We start from the raw sequence: 12,453 nt of genomic DNA, 5'->3' as shown, positions 1-12,453 counted from the left end.
TTTACCATGAATCAACGCTTCAAAAACAGAGCCCTTTTGCCGTGACATTGTGTATCGCAATGCCGTGACCCGGATTCGAACCGGGGTTGCTGCGGCCACAACGCAGAGTACTAACCACTATACGATCACGGCGAGCTACCAGGGCTCGTGTATTGGGCGGAGATTTGGAGCTATTCAAACCTGCCCATGCAACGACATGGGCTTTAACTTAACTAGAAACTCGAAACTACTTGCGGGTAGTTAGGAACCGGTGCCTCCAGTATGACAGTTTACCTAACGGGAAAAAAATATTATTAGACCAACTAAAATGTACCTCTAACGATTTAAAAGAGCCCTTTTGCCGTGACATTGTGTATTGCAATGCCGTGACCCGGATTCGAACCGGGGTTGCTGCGGCCACAACGCAGAGTACTAACCACTATACGATCACGGCGAGCTACCAGGGCCATGCGCCGTAAGGGAGACGTTGGAATCTTAATTGAAACCTACAGTGACGTGGTTTAGCGTTCAAGCAGAGATATCCTGATGTTTTGTCTCATAACATGCCTTGTAACGCAAGTAATCATAATATTATCTGTCCAAGTATTTGTAAGATGTATTTTTGTTAAATTCATTCTCTTTTGAAATATATGTTCTGCTACTATGCAAACAGTATAGTTTATCGACAAACTACTGTTTTTATAGCAAGCAAGCTACTGCAGCAAGTAGGCCTAACGTTACTAATGTTAGCATAATATCTCTTTCCTAGCAACATAAATGAATATATAACGTATATAATGTCATTTTCCGAGGATGATTCTCCAGAGCTGTGAATAATGAATAGTAAACTTAACCCTATACTCTGCTGCCAGTGGACTTCTGGCAGGTTAGGAAGTGTCAGTATGTTTGCCTGTTCTTCCTATCCCATATGCACAGTGACGATACTGTGGGCCTGAACTAGACCTGGTTTGATACACAATGTTACGGCAAAAAGTCTCATTTTGAATGACTCAAAGTACTAACTGTGTAATCTAAAATATTAACACAACATGTAAAGTGTTGGTCCCATGTTTCATGAGCTGAAATAAAAGATCCCGGTCTACAGTCTATGACTTAGGTGGCTGGAGTCTTTGACAATTCTTTGGGCCTTCCTCTGACACCGCCTGGTATAGAGGTCCTGGATGGCCGGAAGCTCGGCCTCAGTGATGTAAGCACTATCCTCTGTAGCGAATTGCAGTCGGATGCCGAGCAGTTGGCATACCAAGTGGTGATGCAGCCAGTCAAAATGCTCTCGATGGTGCAACTTTAGATATTATTTGAGGATCTGAGGTCCAATGCCAAATCTTTTCAGCCTCCTGAGGGGAAATTGGCATTGTCGTGCCCTCTTCACGAATGTCTTGGTGTGTTTTGACCATATTTTTCACATACAAACGTTTATATGTCCGAACTAAGAATAATATAGGCTTCCCAAAAATAACATGGTCGCTGTGGTAGAAATTTATTTTGATTGGCGAAATCTGCATTTATCAAAATGTAAACAGGATTATTAGGGAAATCGTTCTTCTTGCAAAGCATGTAGATGTTTAAATCGAACTATTATATAAATCTGACTATTCACAATAATCCTAATTTGTGTGTGTACTCAGTGCTGGCCGAGTTTCTATTGGTCAGTCACCGGGCGCCACACTACACGATAAAGGCAAAACATTTCTTACATTGACGGAGTCTACGACTGCACGTGGCGGTGCTTAATTGGAAGACCTAGACCCTGTCACACTAAACGAGCTGGGAGAACCTTCCAGAAGGACAACCATCTCTGCAGCACTCCACCAATCAGGCCTTTATGGTAGAGTGGCCAGATGGAAGTCACTCCTCAGTGAAAGGCACATTGCTCTCTCTCCTCGTCATTTTCCGAGGATGATTCTCCAGAGCTGTGAATAATGAATGGTAAACATAACCCTATACTCTGCTGCCAGTGGACTTCTGGCAGGTTAGGAAGTGTCAGTATGTTTGCCTGTTCTTCCTATCCCATATGCACAGTGACGATACTGTGGGCCTGAACTAGACCTGGTCCAACACACCCATCTTTCCATTCTCTTTTCCCTGTGTTCAGGTCAGAGAATGATAGATTCATCCTCTGGAGTTTGGGGAACCCAATATGTTGCCCCTGGATGATATAATCAAGGAGAGGTTGACCGTCACCCTCATGGATGCTAATCATTGTCCAGAGGAGGGCATGTTCCTATTCCAAGGATACTTCAGAAGCGTACTCTAAATCAAATCAAATCAAATCAAATGTTATTTGTCACATACACATGGTTAGCAGATGTTAATGCGAGTGTAGCGAAATGCTTGTGCTTCTAGTTCCGACAATGCAGTAATAACGAACAAGTAATCTAACTAACAATTCCAAAAAATTACTGTCTTATACACAGTGTAAGGGGATAAAGAATATATACATAAGGATATATGAATGAGTGATGGTACAGAGCAGCATAGGCAAGATACAGTAGATTTTATTGAGTGCAGTATATACATATGAGATGAGTATGTAAACCAAGTGGCATAGTTAAATGCTCTACACTAGCAGAGCACTGTATTCCACTGTACCACACATTACTCTACAGGGGTCAGTACTAACTCTATTCTACTACACAATACACTGTTGAGTCTCTCTAGTCTAACTAGTCAACAATGGTATTTATAGTCTAACTAGTCAACAATGGTATTTAGCCACATTTTCCACATCAAGGCAACGGCATGCTTTAGTAGCCTAATATCTCACCCTCACACACAAGCCCTGGTAGCTTGTTGTGATCATATAATGGTTAGTACTGCTCATGGCAATGTGATTCACGACTTTTTATTTTTTATTTTATTTCACCTTTATTTAACCAGGTAGGCCAGTTGAGAACACCTTTATTTAACCAGGTAGGCCAGTTGAGAACACCTTTATTTAACCAGGTAGGCCAGTTGAGAACAAGTTCTCATTTGCAACTGCGACCTGGCCAAGATAAAGCATAGCAGTGTGAGCAGACAACACAGAGTTACATATGGAATAAACAATTAACAAGTCAATAACACAGTAGAAAACAAAGGGGGAGTCTATATACAATGTGTGCAAAAGGCATGAGGAGGTAGGCGAATAATTACAATTTTGCAGATTAACACTGGAGTGATAAATGATCAGATGGTCATGTACAGGTAGAGATATTGGTGTGCAAAAGAGCAAGTAAATAAACAAAAACAGTATGGGGATGAGGTAGGTGAAAATGGGTGGGCTATTTACCAATAGACTATGTACAGCAGCAGCGATCGGTTAGCTGCTCAGATAGCTGATGTTTGAAGTTGGTGAGGGAGATAAAAGTCTCCAACTTCAGCGATTTTTGCAATTCGTTCCAGTCACAGGCAGCAGAGTACTGGAATGAAAGGCGGCCAAATGAGGTGTTGGCTTTAGGGATGATCAGTGAGATACACCTGCTGGAGCGCGTGCTACGGATGGGTGTTGCCATCGTGACCAGTGAACTGAGATAAGGCGGAGCTTTACCTAGCATGGACTTGTAGATGACCTGGAGCCAGTGGGTCTGGCGACGAATATGTAACGAGGGCCAGCCGACTAGAGCATACAGGTCGCAGTGGTGGGTGGTATAAGGTGCTTTAGTGACAAAACGGATGGCACTGTGATAGACTGCATCCAGTTTGCTGAGTAGAGTGTTGGAAGCCATTTTGTAGATGACATCGCCGAAGTCGAGGATCGGAAGGATAGTCAGTTTTACTAGGGTAAGCTTGGCGGCGTGAGTGAAGGAGGCTTTGTTGCGGAATAGAAAGCCGACTCTTGATTTGATTTTCGATTGGAGATGCTTGATATGAGTCTGGAATGAGAGTTTGCAGTCTAGCCAGACACCTAGGTACTTATAGATGTCCACATATTCAAGGTCGGAACCATCCAGGGTGGTGATGCTAGTCGGGCATGCGGGTGCAGGCAGCGATCGGTTGAAAAGCATGCATTTGGTTTTACTAGCGTTTAAGAGCAGTTGGAGGCCACGGAAGGAGTGTTGTATGGCATTGAAGCTTGTTTGGAGGTTAGATAGCACAGTGTCCAATGACGGGCAGAAAGTATATAGAATGGTGTCGTCTGCGTAGAGGTGGATCAGGGAATCGCCCGCAGCAAGAGCAACATCATTGATATATACAGAGAAAAGAGTCGGCCCGAGAATTGAACCCTGTGGCACCCCATAGAGACTGCCAGAGGACCAGACAGCATGCCCTCCGATTTGACACACTGAACTCTGTCTGCAAAGTAATTGGTGAACCAGGCAAGGCAGTCATCCGAAAACCGAGGCTACTGAGTCTGCCGATAAGAATATGGTGATTGACAGAGTCGAAAGCCTTGGCAAGGTCAATGAAGACGGCTGCACAGTACTGTCTTTTATCGATGGCGGTTATGATATCGTTTAGTACCTTGAGTGTTGCTGAGGTGCACCCGTGACCGGCTCGGAAACCAGATTGCACAGCGGAGAAGGTACGGTGGGATTCGAGATGGTCAGTGACCTGTTTGTTGACTTGGCTTTCGAAGACCTTAGATAGGCAGGGCAGGATGGATATAGGTCTGTAACAGTTTGGGTCCAGGGTGTCTCCCCTTTGAAGAGGGGGATGACTGCGGCAGCTTTCCAATCCTTGGGGATCTCAGACGATATGAAAGAGAGGTTGAACAGGCTGGTAATAGGGGTTGCGACAATGGCGGCGGAAAGTTTCAGAAATAGGGGGTCCAGATTGTCAAGCCCAGCTGATTTGTACGGGTCCAGGTTTTGCAGCTCTTTCAGAACATCTGCTATCTGGATTTGGGTAAAGGAGAACCTGGAGAGGCTTGGGCGAGGAGCTGCCGGGAGCTGGGGGGCAGAGCTGTTGGCCGAGGTTGGAGTAGCCAGGCGGAAGGCATGGCCAGCCGTTGAGAAATGCTTATTGAAGTTTGACTTGAGGGCGCTTTTTGAATGAGTTCAACTGAGACTCAGCCATATGATGTCGCCATGAGCAGCTCTGCAGATGAGCACAATGATAGACTATCACAGAGTATCAGCCCAAGCATAGCTTCGGGACGAGGCGGAGAAGTTTTCGCTTTGTGCTTCAATGCTCTTAGTTGTTGTCAAAATTGACTGTAGCCAACGAAACTAAATGTATAGTATGGTAACCTACACTGCTTTCAATCTCTGCTTATTTAATGTTAAAACGACAGAGGTATAGTAATTATTTATTCACCAGTGGTCAGTGGCAGCCTTTCCACAATCTCTGCTAAATTCACTCTACTTATTCACTGTAGTTAACCCTGCTAATTCAAAAAGAGCCCTTATGCCGTGACATTGTGAATTTCAATGCCGTGACCCGGATTCGAACCGGGGTTGCTGCGGCCACAACGCAGAGTACTAACCACTATACGATCACGGCGAGCTACCAGGGCTTGTGTATGTGGAGGTGAAATCGATCTACTCAAGCAGGCCTTCACTTTGACGTGGCTGAGGTGGTTAAATTCCAAAGTCTTATGTTACACTTTGATGCCAGTTAGATTACAGTTAGTGCTTGTGTGTCTGTGGGACAAATTGGGTTTTTCAAGCATGCAATGAGGTGGACAGGCACAGCTGACTTTTTGGCTTCCACTCAAGGGGTCTCCCACAAGCGCTGGTAACTCGCCATGATCATACAGTGGTTAGTGCTCTGTGTTGTGGCCGCAGAATCCGGGTCACGCCATTTTGATACACAATGTTACGGCAAAAAGTCTCCTTTTGAATGACTCAAAGTACTAACTGTGTAATCTAAAATATTAACACAATATGTAAAGTGTTGGTCCCATGTTTCATGAGCTTAAATAAAAGATCCCGGTCCACAGACTATGACTTAGGTGGCTGGAGTCTTTGACAATTCTTTGGGCCTTCCTCTGCCTGATATAGAGGTCCTGGATGGCAGGAAGCTCGGCCTCAGTGATGTAAGCCCTATCCTCTGTAGCGAATTGCAGTCGGATGCCGAGCAGTTGCCATACCACGCGGTGATGCAGCCAGTCAAAATGCTCTCGATGGTGCAACTTTAGATATTATTTGAGGATCTGAGGTCCAATGCCAAATCTTTTCAGCCTCCTGAGGGGAAATTGGCATTGTCGTGCCCTCTTCACGAATGTCTTGGTGTGTTTTGACCATATTTTTCACATACAAACGTTTATATGTCCGAACTAAGAATAATATAGGCTTCCCAAAAATAACATGGTCGCTGTGGTAGAAATTTATTTTGATTGGCGAAATCTGCATTTATCAAAATGTAAACAGGATTATTAGGGAAATCGTTCTTCTTGCAAAGCATGTAGACGTTTAAATCAAACTATTATATAAATCTGACTATTCACAATAATCCTAATTTGTGTGTGTACTCAGTGCTGGCCAAGTTTCTATTGGTCAGTCACCGGGCGCCACACTACACGATAAAGGCAAAACATTTCTTACATTGACGGAGTCTACGACTGCACGTGGCGGTGCTTAATTGGAAGACCTAGACCCTGTCACACTAAACGAGCTGGGAGAACCTTCCAGAAGGACAACCATCTCTGCAGCACTCCACCAATCAGGCCTTTATGGTAGAGTGGCCAGATGGAAGTCACTCCTCAGTGAAAGGCACATTGCTCTCTTTCCTCGTCATTTTCCGAGGATGATTCTCCAGAGCTGTGAATAATGAATGGTAAACATAACCCTATACTCTGCTGCCAGTGGACTTCTGGCAGGTTAGGAAGTGTCAGTATGTTTGCCTGTTCTTCCTATCCCATATGCACAGTGACGATACTGTGGGCCTGAACTAGACCTGGTCCAACACACCCATCTTTCCATTCTCTTTTCCCTGTGTTCAGGTCAGAGAATGATAGATTCATCCTCTGGAGTTTGGGGGAACCCAATATGTTGCCCCTGGATGATATAATCAAGGAGAGGTTGACCGTCACCCTCATGGATGCTAATCATTGTCCAGAGGAGGGCATGTTCCTATTCCAAGGATACTTCAGAAGCGTACTCTAAATCAAATCAAATCAAATCAAATGTTATTTGTCACATACACATGGTTAGCAGATGTTAATGCGAGTGTAGCGAAATGCTTGTGCTTCTAGTTCCGACAATGCAGTATTAACGAACAAGTAATCTAACTAACAATTCCAAAAACTACTGTCTTATACACAGTGTAAGGGGATAAAGAATATATACATAAGGATATATGAATGAGTGATGGTACAGAGCAGCATAGGCAAGATACAGTAGATGGTATTGAGTGCAGTATATACATATGAGATGAGTATGTAAACCAAGTGGCATAGTTAAATGCTCTACACTAGCAGAGCACTGTATTCCACTGTACCACACATTACTCTACAGGGGTCAGTACTAACTCTATTCTACTACACAATACACTGTTGAGTCTCTCTAGTCTAACTAGTCAACAATGGTATTTATAGTCTAACTAGTCAACAATGGTATTTAGCCACATTTTCCACATCAAGGCAACGGCATGCTTTAGTAGCCTAATATCTCCCCCTCACACACAAGCCCTGGTAGCTTGTTGTGATCATATAATGGTTAGTACTGCTCATGGCAATGTGATTCACAACTTTTTATTTTTTATTTTATTTCACCTTTATTTAACCAGGTAGGCCAGTTGAGAACAAGTTCTCATTTGCAACTGCGACCTGGCCAAGATAAAGCATAGCAGTGTGAGCAGACAACACAGAGTTACATATGGAATAAACAATTAACAAGTCAATAACACAGTAGAAAACAAAGGGGGGAGTCTATATACAATGTGTGCAAAAGGCATGAGGAGGTAGGCGAATAATTACAATTTTGCAGATTAACACTGGAGTGATAAATGATCAGATGGTCATGTACAGGTAGAGATATTGGTGTGCAAAAGAGCAAGTAAATAAACAAAAACAGTATGGGGATGAGGTAGGTGAAAATGGGTGGGCTATTTACCAATAGACTATGTACAGCAGCAGCGATCGGTTAGCTGCTCAGATAGCTGATGTTTGAAGTTGGTGAGGGAGATAAAAGTCTCCAACTTCAGCGATTTTTGCAATTCGTTCCAGTCACAGGCAGCAGAGTACTGGAACGAAAGGCGGCCAAATGAGGTGTTGGCTTTAGGGATGATCAGTGAGATACACCTGCTGGAGCGCGTGCTACGGATGGGTGTTGCCATCGTGACCAGTGAACTGAGATAAGGCGGAGCTTTACCTAGCATGGACTTGTAGATGACCTGGAGCCAGTGGGTCTGGCGACGAATATGTAACGAGGGCCAGCCGACTAGAGCATACAGGTCGCAGTGGTGGGTGGTATAAGGTGCTTTAGTGACAAAACGGATGGCACTGTGATAGACTGCATCCAGTTTGCTGAGTAGAGTGCTGGAAGCCATTTTGTAGATGACATCGCCGAAGTCGAGGATCGGAAGGATAGTCAGTTTTACTAGGGTAAGCTTGGCGGCGTGAGTGAAGGAGGCTTTGTTGCGGAATAGAAAGCCGACTCTTGATTTGATTTTCGATTGGAGATGCTTGATATGAGTCTGGAAGGAGAGTTTGCAGTCTAGCCAGACACCTAGGTACTTATAGATGTCCACATATTCAAGGTCGGAACCATCCAGGGTGGTGATGCTAGTCGGGCATGCGGGTGCAGGCAGCGATCGGTTGAAAAGCATGCATTTGGTTTTACTAGCGTTTAAGAGCAGTTGGAGGCCACGGAAGGAGTGTTGTATGGCATTGAAGCTTGTTTGGAGGTTAGATAGCAAAGTGTCCAATGACGGGCCGAAAGTATATAGAATGGTGTCGTCTGCGTAGAGGTGGATCAGGGAATCGCCCGCAGCAAGAGCAACATCATTGATATATACAGAGAAAAGAGTCGGCCCGAGAATTGAACCCTGTGGCACCCCATAGAGACTGCCAGAGGACCGGACAGCATGCCCTCCGATTTGACACACTGAACTCTGTCTGCAAAGTAATTGGTGAACCAGGCAAGGCAGTCATCCGAAAACCGAGGCTACTGAGTCTGCCGATAAGAATATGGTGATTGACAGAGTCGAAAGCCTTGGCAAGGTCAATGAAGACGGCTGCACAGTACTGTCTTTTATCGATGGCGGTTATGATATCGTTTAGTACCTTGAGTGTTGCTGAGGTGCACCCGTGACCGGCTCGGAAACCAGATTGCACAGCGGAGAAGGTACGGTGGGATTCGAGATGGTCAGTGACCTGTTTGTTGACTTGGCTTTCGAAGACCTTAGATAGGCAGGGCAGGATGGATATAGGTCTGTAACAGTTTGGGTCCAGGGTGTCTCCCCTTTGAAGAGGGGGATGACTGCGGCAGCTTTCAATCCTTGGGGATCTCAGACGATATGAAAGAGAGGTTGAACAGGCTGGTAATAGGGGTTGCGACAATGGCGGCGGAAAGTTTCAGAAATAGGGGGTCCAGATTGTCAAGCCCAGCTGATTTGTACGGGTCCAGGTTTTGCAGCTCTTTCAGAACATCTGCTATCTGGATTTGGGTAAAGGAGAACCTGGAGAGGCTTGGGCGAGGAGCTGCCGGGAGGCAGAGCTGTTGGCCGAGGTTGGAGTAGCCAGGCGGAAGGCATGGCCAGCCGTTGAGAAATGCTTATTGAAGTTTGACTTGAGGGCGCTTTTTGAATGAGTTCAACTGAGACTCAGCCATATGATGTCGCCATGAGCAGCTCTGCAGATGAGCACAATGATAGACTATCACAGAGTATCAGCCCAAGCATAGCTTCGGGACGAGGCGGAGAAGTTTTCGCTTTGTGCTTCAATGCTCTTAGTTGTTGTCAAAATTGACCCGATACAGTTGTTCACTTTGTGACTCTGCCTTTAAACTGTAGCCAACGAAACTAAATGTATAGTATGGTAACCTACACTGCTTTCAATCTCTGCTTATTTAATGTTAAAACGACAGAGGTATAGTAATTATTTATTCACCAGTGGTCAGTGGCACCCTTTCCACAATCTCTGCTAAATTCACTCTACTTATTCACTGTAGTTAACCCTGCTAATTCAAAAAGAGCCCTTATGCCGTGACATTGTGAATTTCAATGCCGTGACCCGGATTCGAACCGGGGTTGCTGCGGCCACAACGCAGAGTACTAACCACTATACGATCACGGCAAGCTACCAGGGCTTGTGTATGCGGAGGTGAAATCGATCTACTCAAGCAGGCCTTCACTGTGACGTGGCTGAGGTGGTTAAATTCCAAAGTCTTATGTTACACTTTGATGCCAGTTAGATTACAGTTAGTGCTTGTGTGTCTGTGGGACAAATTGGGTTTTTCAAGCATGCAGTGACGTGGACAGGCACAGCTGACTTTTTGGCTTCCACTCAAGGGGTCTCCCACAAGCGCTGGTAACTCGCCATGATCATACAGTGGTTAGTGCTCTGTGTTGTGGCCGCAGAATCCGGGTCACGCCATTTTGATACACAATGTTACGGCAAAAAGTCTCCTTTTGAATGACTCAAAGTACTAACTGTGTAATCTAAAATATTAACACAATATGTAAAGTGTTGTTCCCATGTTTCATGAGCTTAAATAAAAGATCCCGGTCCACAGACTATGACTTAGGTGGCTGGAGTCTTTGACAATTCTTTGGGCCTTCCTCTGCCTGATATAGAGGTCCTGGATGGCAGGAAGCTCGGGCCTCAGTGATGTAAGCACTATCCTCTGTAGCGAATTGCAGTCGGGTACCGAGCAGTTGCCATACCACGCGGTGATGCAACCAGTCAAAATGCTCTCGATGGTGCAGCTTTAGATATTATTTGAGGATCTGAGGTCCAATGCCAAATCTTTTCAGCCTCCTGAGGGGAAATAGGCATTGTCGTGCCCTCTTCACGAATGTCTTGGTGTGTTTGGACCATATTTTTCACACACAAACGTTTATATGTCCGAACTAAGAATAATATAGGCTTCCTGAAAATAACATGGTCGCTGTGGTAGAAAGTTTATTTTGATTGGCGAAATCTGCATTTATCAAAATGTAAACAGGATTATTAGGGAAATCGTTCTTCTTGCAAAGCATGTAGACGTTTAAATCAAACTATTATATAAATCTGACTATTCACAATAATCCTAATTTGTGTGTGTACTCAGTGCTGGCCGAGTTTCTATTGGTCAGTCACCGGGCGCCACACTACACGATAAAGGCAAAACATTTCTTACATTGACGGAGTCTACGACTGCACGTGGCGGTGCTTAATTGGAAGACCTAGACCCTGTCACACTAAACGAGCTGGGAGAACCTTCCAGAAGGACAACCATCTCTGCAGCACTCCACCAATCAGGCCTTTATGGCAGAGTGGCCAGACGGAAGTCACTCCTCAGTGAAAGGCACATGACAGTCTAATTGGAGTTTGCCAAAAGGCACCCCAAGGACTTTCAGACCACGAGAAACAATATGTTCTGGTCTGATGAAACCAAGTTTGAACTCTTTGGCCTGAATGCCAAGCGTCACGTCTGGAGGAAATCTGGCAACATCCCTACAGTGAACATTGGTGGTTGCAGCATCTTGCTGTGGGGATTTTTTTCAGGGCAGGGACTTGGAGACTAGTCAGGATCGAGGGAAAGATTGAAAGGAGCAAGGTACAGAGAGCTCCTTAAAGAAAACCTGCTCCAGAGCACTCAGGACCTCAGACTGTGGTGAAGGTTCTCCAACAGGACAATAAACCTAAGCACACAGCCAAGACAACACAGGAGTGGCTTCGGAACATGTCTCTGAATGTCCTTGAGAAAAATGTATTGTGTCGTTAGGCTTACTGATGGACCATCAGTGGTTGATGGGCTTCTCATTCTATTCAAACTGGTTTGGTTGATTGAGGCCCCCAGATCTTCACACCTGGCCCAATGGGAAATAATTTACACAACATTTACATTTGAGTAATTTCGCAGATGCTCTTATCCAGAGCGATTTACAGTAGCGAGTGCATACATTTTCGCACAACGTTTCAATCAACAAGCAGTTGTCTGGGCTTCACAGAGCCTTGGATGTGAACCAGAAAATGAACACAGTTGCTATGTTATTTATAAAAACTTAGATAATATTGGTGGTCATTACTATTAATTACTTAAATCAATGTTTATTTGTCATATGCCCTGGATGGTGTACACAAAACAATGAACTACTGAAAATGGTGTTGCTGAGATTTGAACTCAGGAGCTCCTATTTACTAGACAGGGACTTTAACCAACTAAGCCACAGTGTCTCATATAATAAAATACTTGTCTGAGCTAGAACACTCAAAAGGGCAGGAGTCTTGCTCTTATTTTTGTAGCCGTTCGTTGCTTGACGTTCAAGTACACGCCTTGGACGAGACGCGTCTGGTGTATTTGTTTTCCCAAATTCCCTTTTCTATATTTTTGGTGGACGTTTCTGTATAATTTCCTTTTTTTTTATCAGGTTTTCGTGCCACAAAAA

General features: G+C 44.6%; 4 non-coding genes across 4 annotated transcripts; all 4 read right to left on the bottom strand.

Moving 5' to 3' along the window:
• Positions 1–60: 60 nt before the first annotated feature.
• trnah-gug lies at positions 61–132 on the bottom strand. The gene has a single exon. It is a non-coding gene; the product is annotated as a tRNA-His (tRNA).
• Positions 133–361: 229 nt separating this feature from the next.
• On the bottom strand, positions 362–433 carry trnah-gug. The gene has a single exon. It is a non-coding gene; the product is annotated as a tRNA-His (tRNA).
• A 4,916-nt stretch (positions 434–5,349) lies between these two features.
• trnah-gug lies at positions 5,350–5,421 on the bottom strand. Its single transcript has one exon. It is a non-coding gene; the product is annotated as a tRNA-His (tRNA).
• Positions 5,422–10,084: 4,663 nt separating this feature from the next.
• Positions 10,085–10,156, bottom strand: trnah-gug. Its single transcript has one exon. It is a non-coding gene; the product is annotated as a tRNA-His (tRNA).
• Positions 10,157–12,453: the final 2,297 nt, after the last annotated feature.

This window comes from Oncorhynchus tshawytscha, linkage group LG22 (assembly GCF_018296145.1).
Source record: "Oncorhynchus tshawytscha isolate Ot180627B linkage group LG22, Otsh_v2.0, whole genome shotgun sequence".
In the NCBI taxonomy this organism is placed as follows: Eukaryota; Metazoa; Chordata; class Actinopteri; order Salmoniformes; family Salmonidae; genus Oncorhynchus; species Oncorhynchus tshawytscha.
The sequence above is the reverse complement of the archived record's forward strand: the minus strand, read 5'-3'. Positions and strand labels throughout refer to the sequence as shown.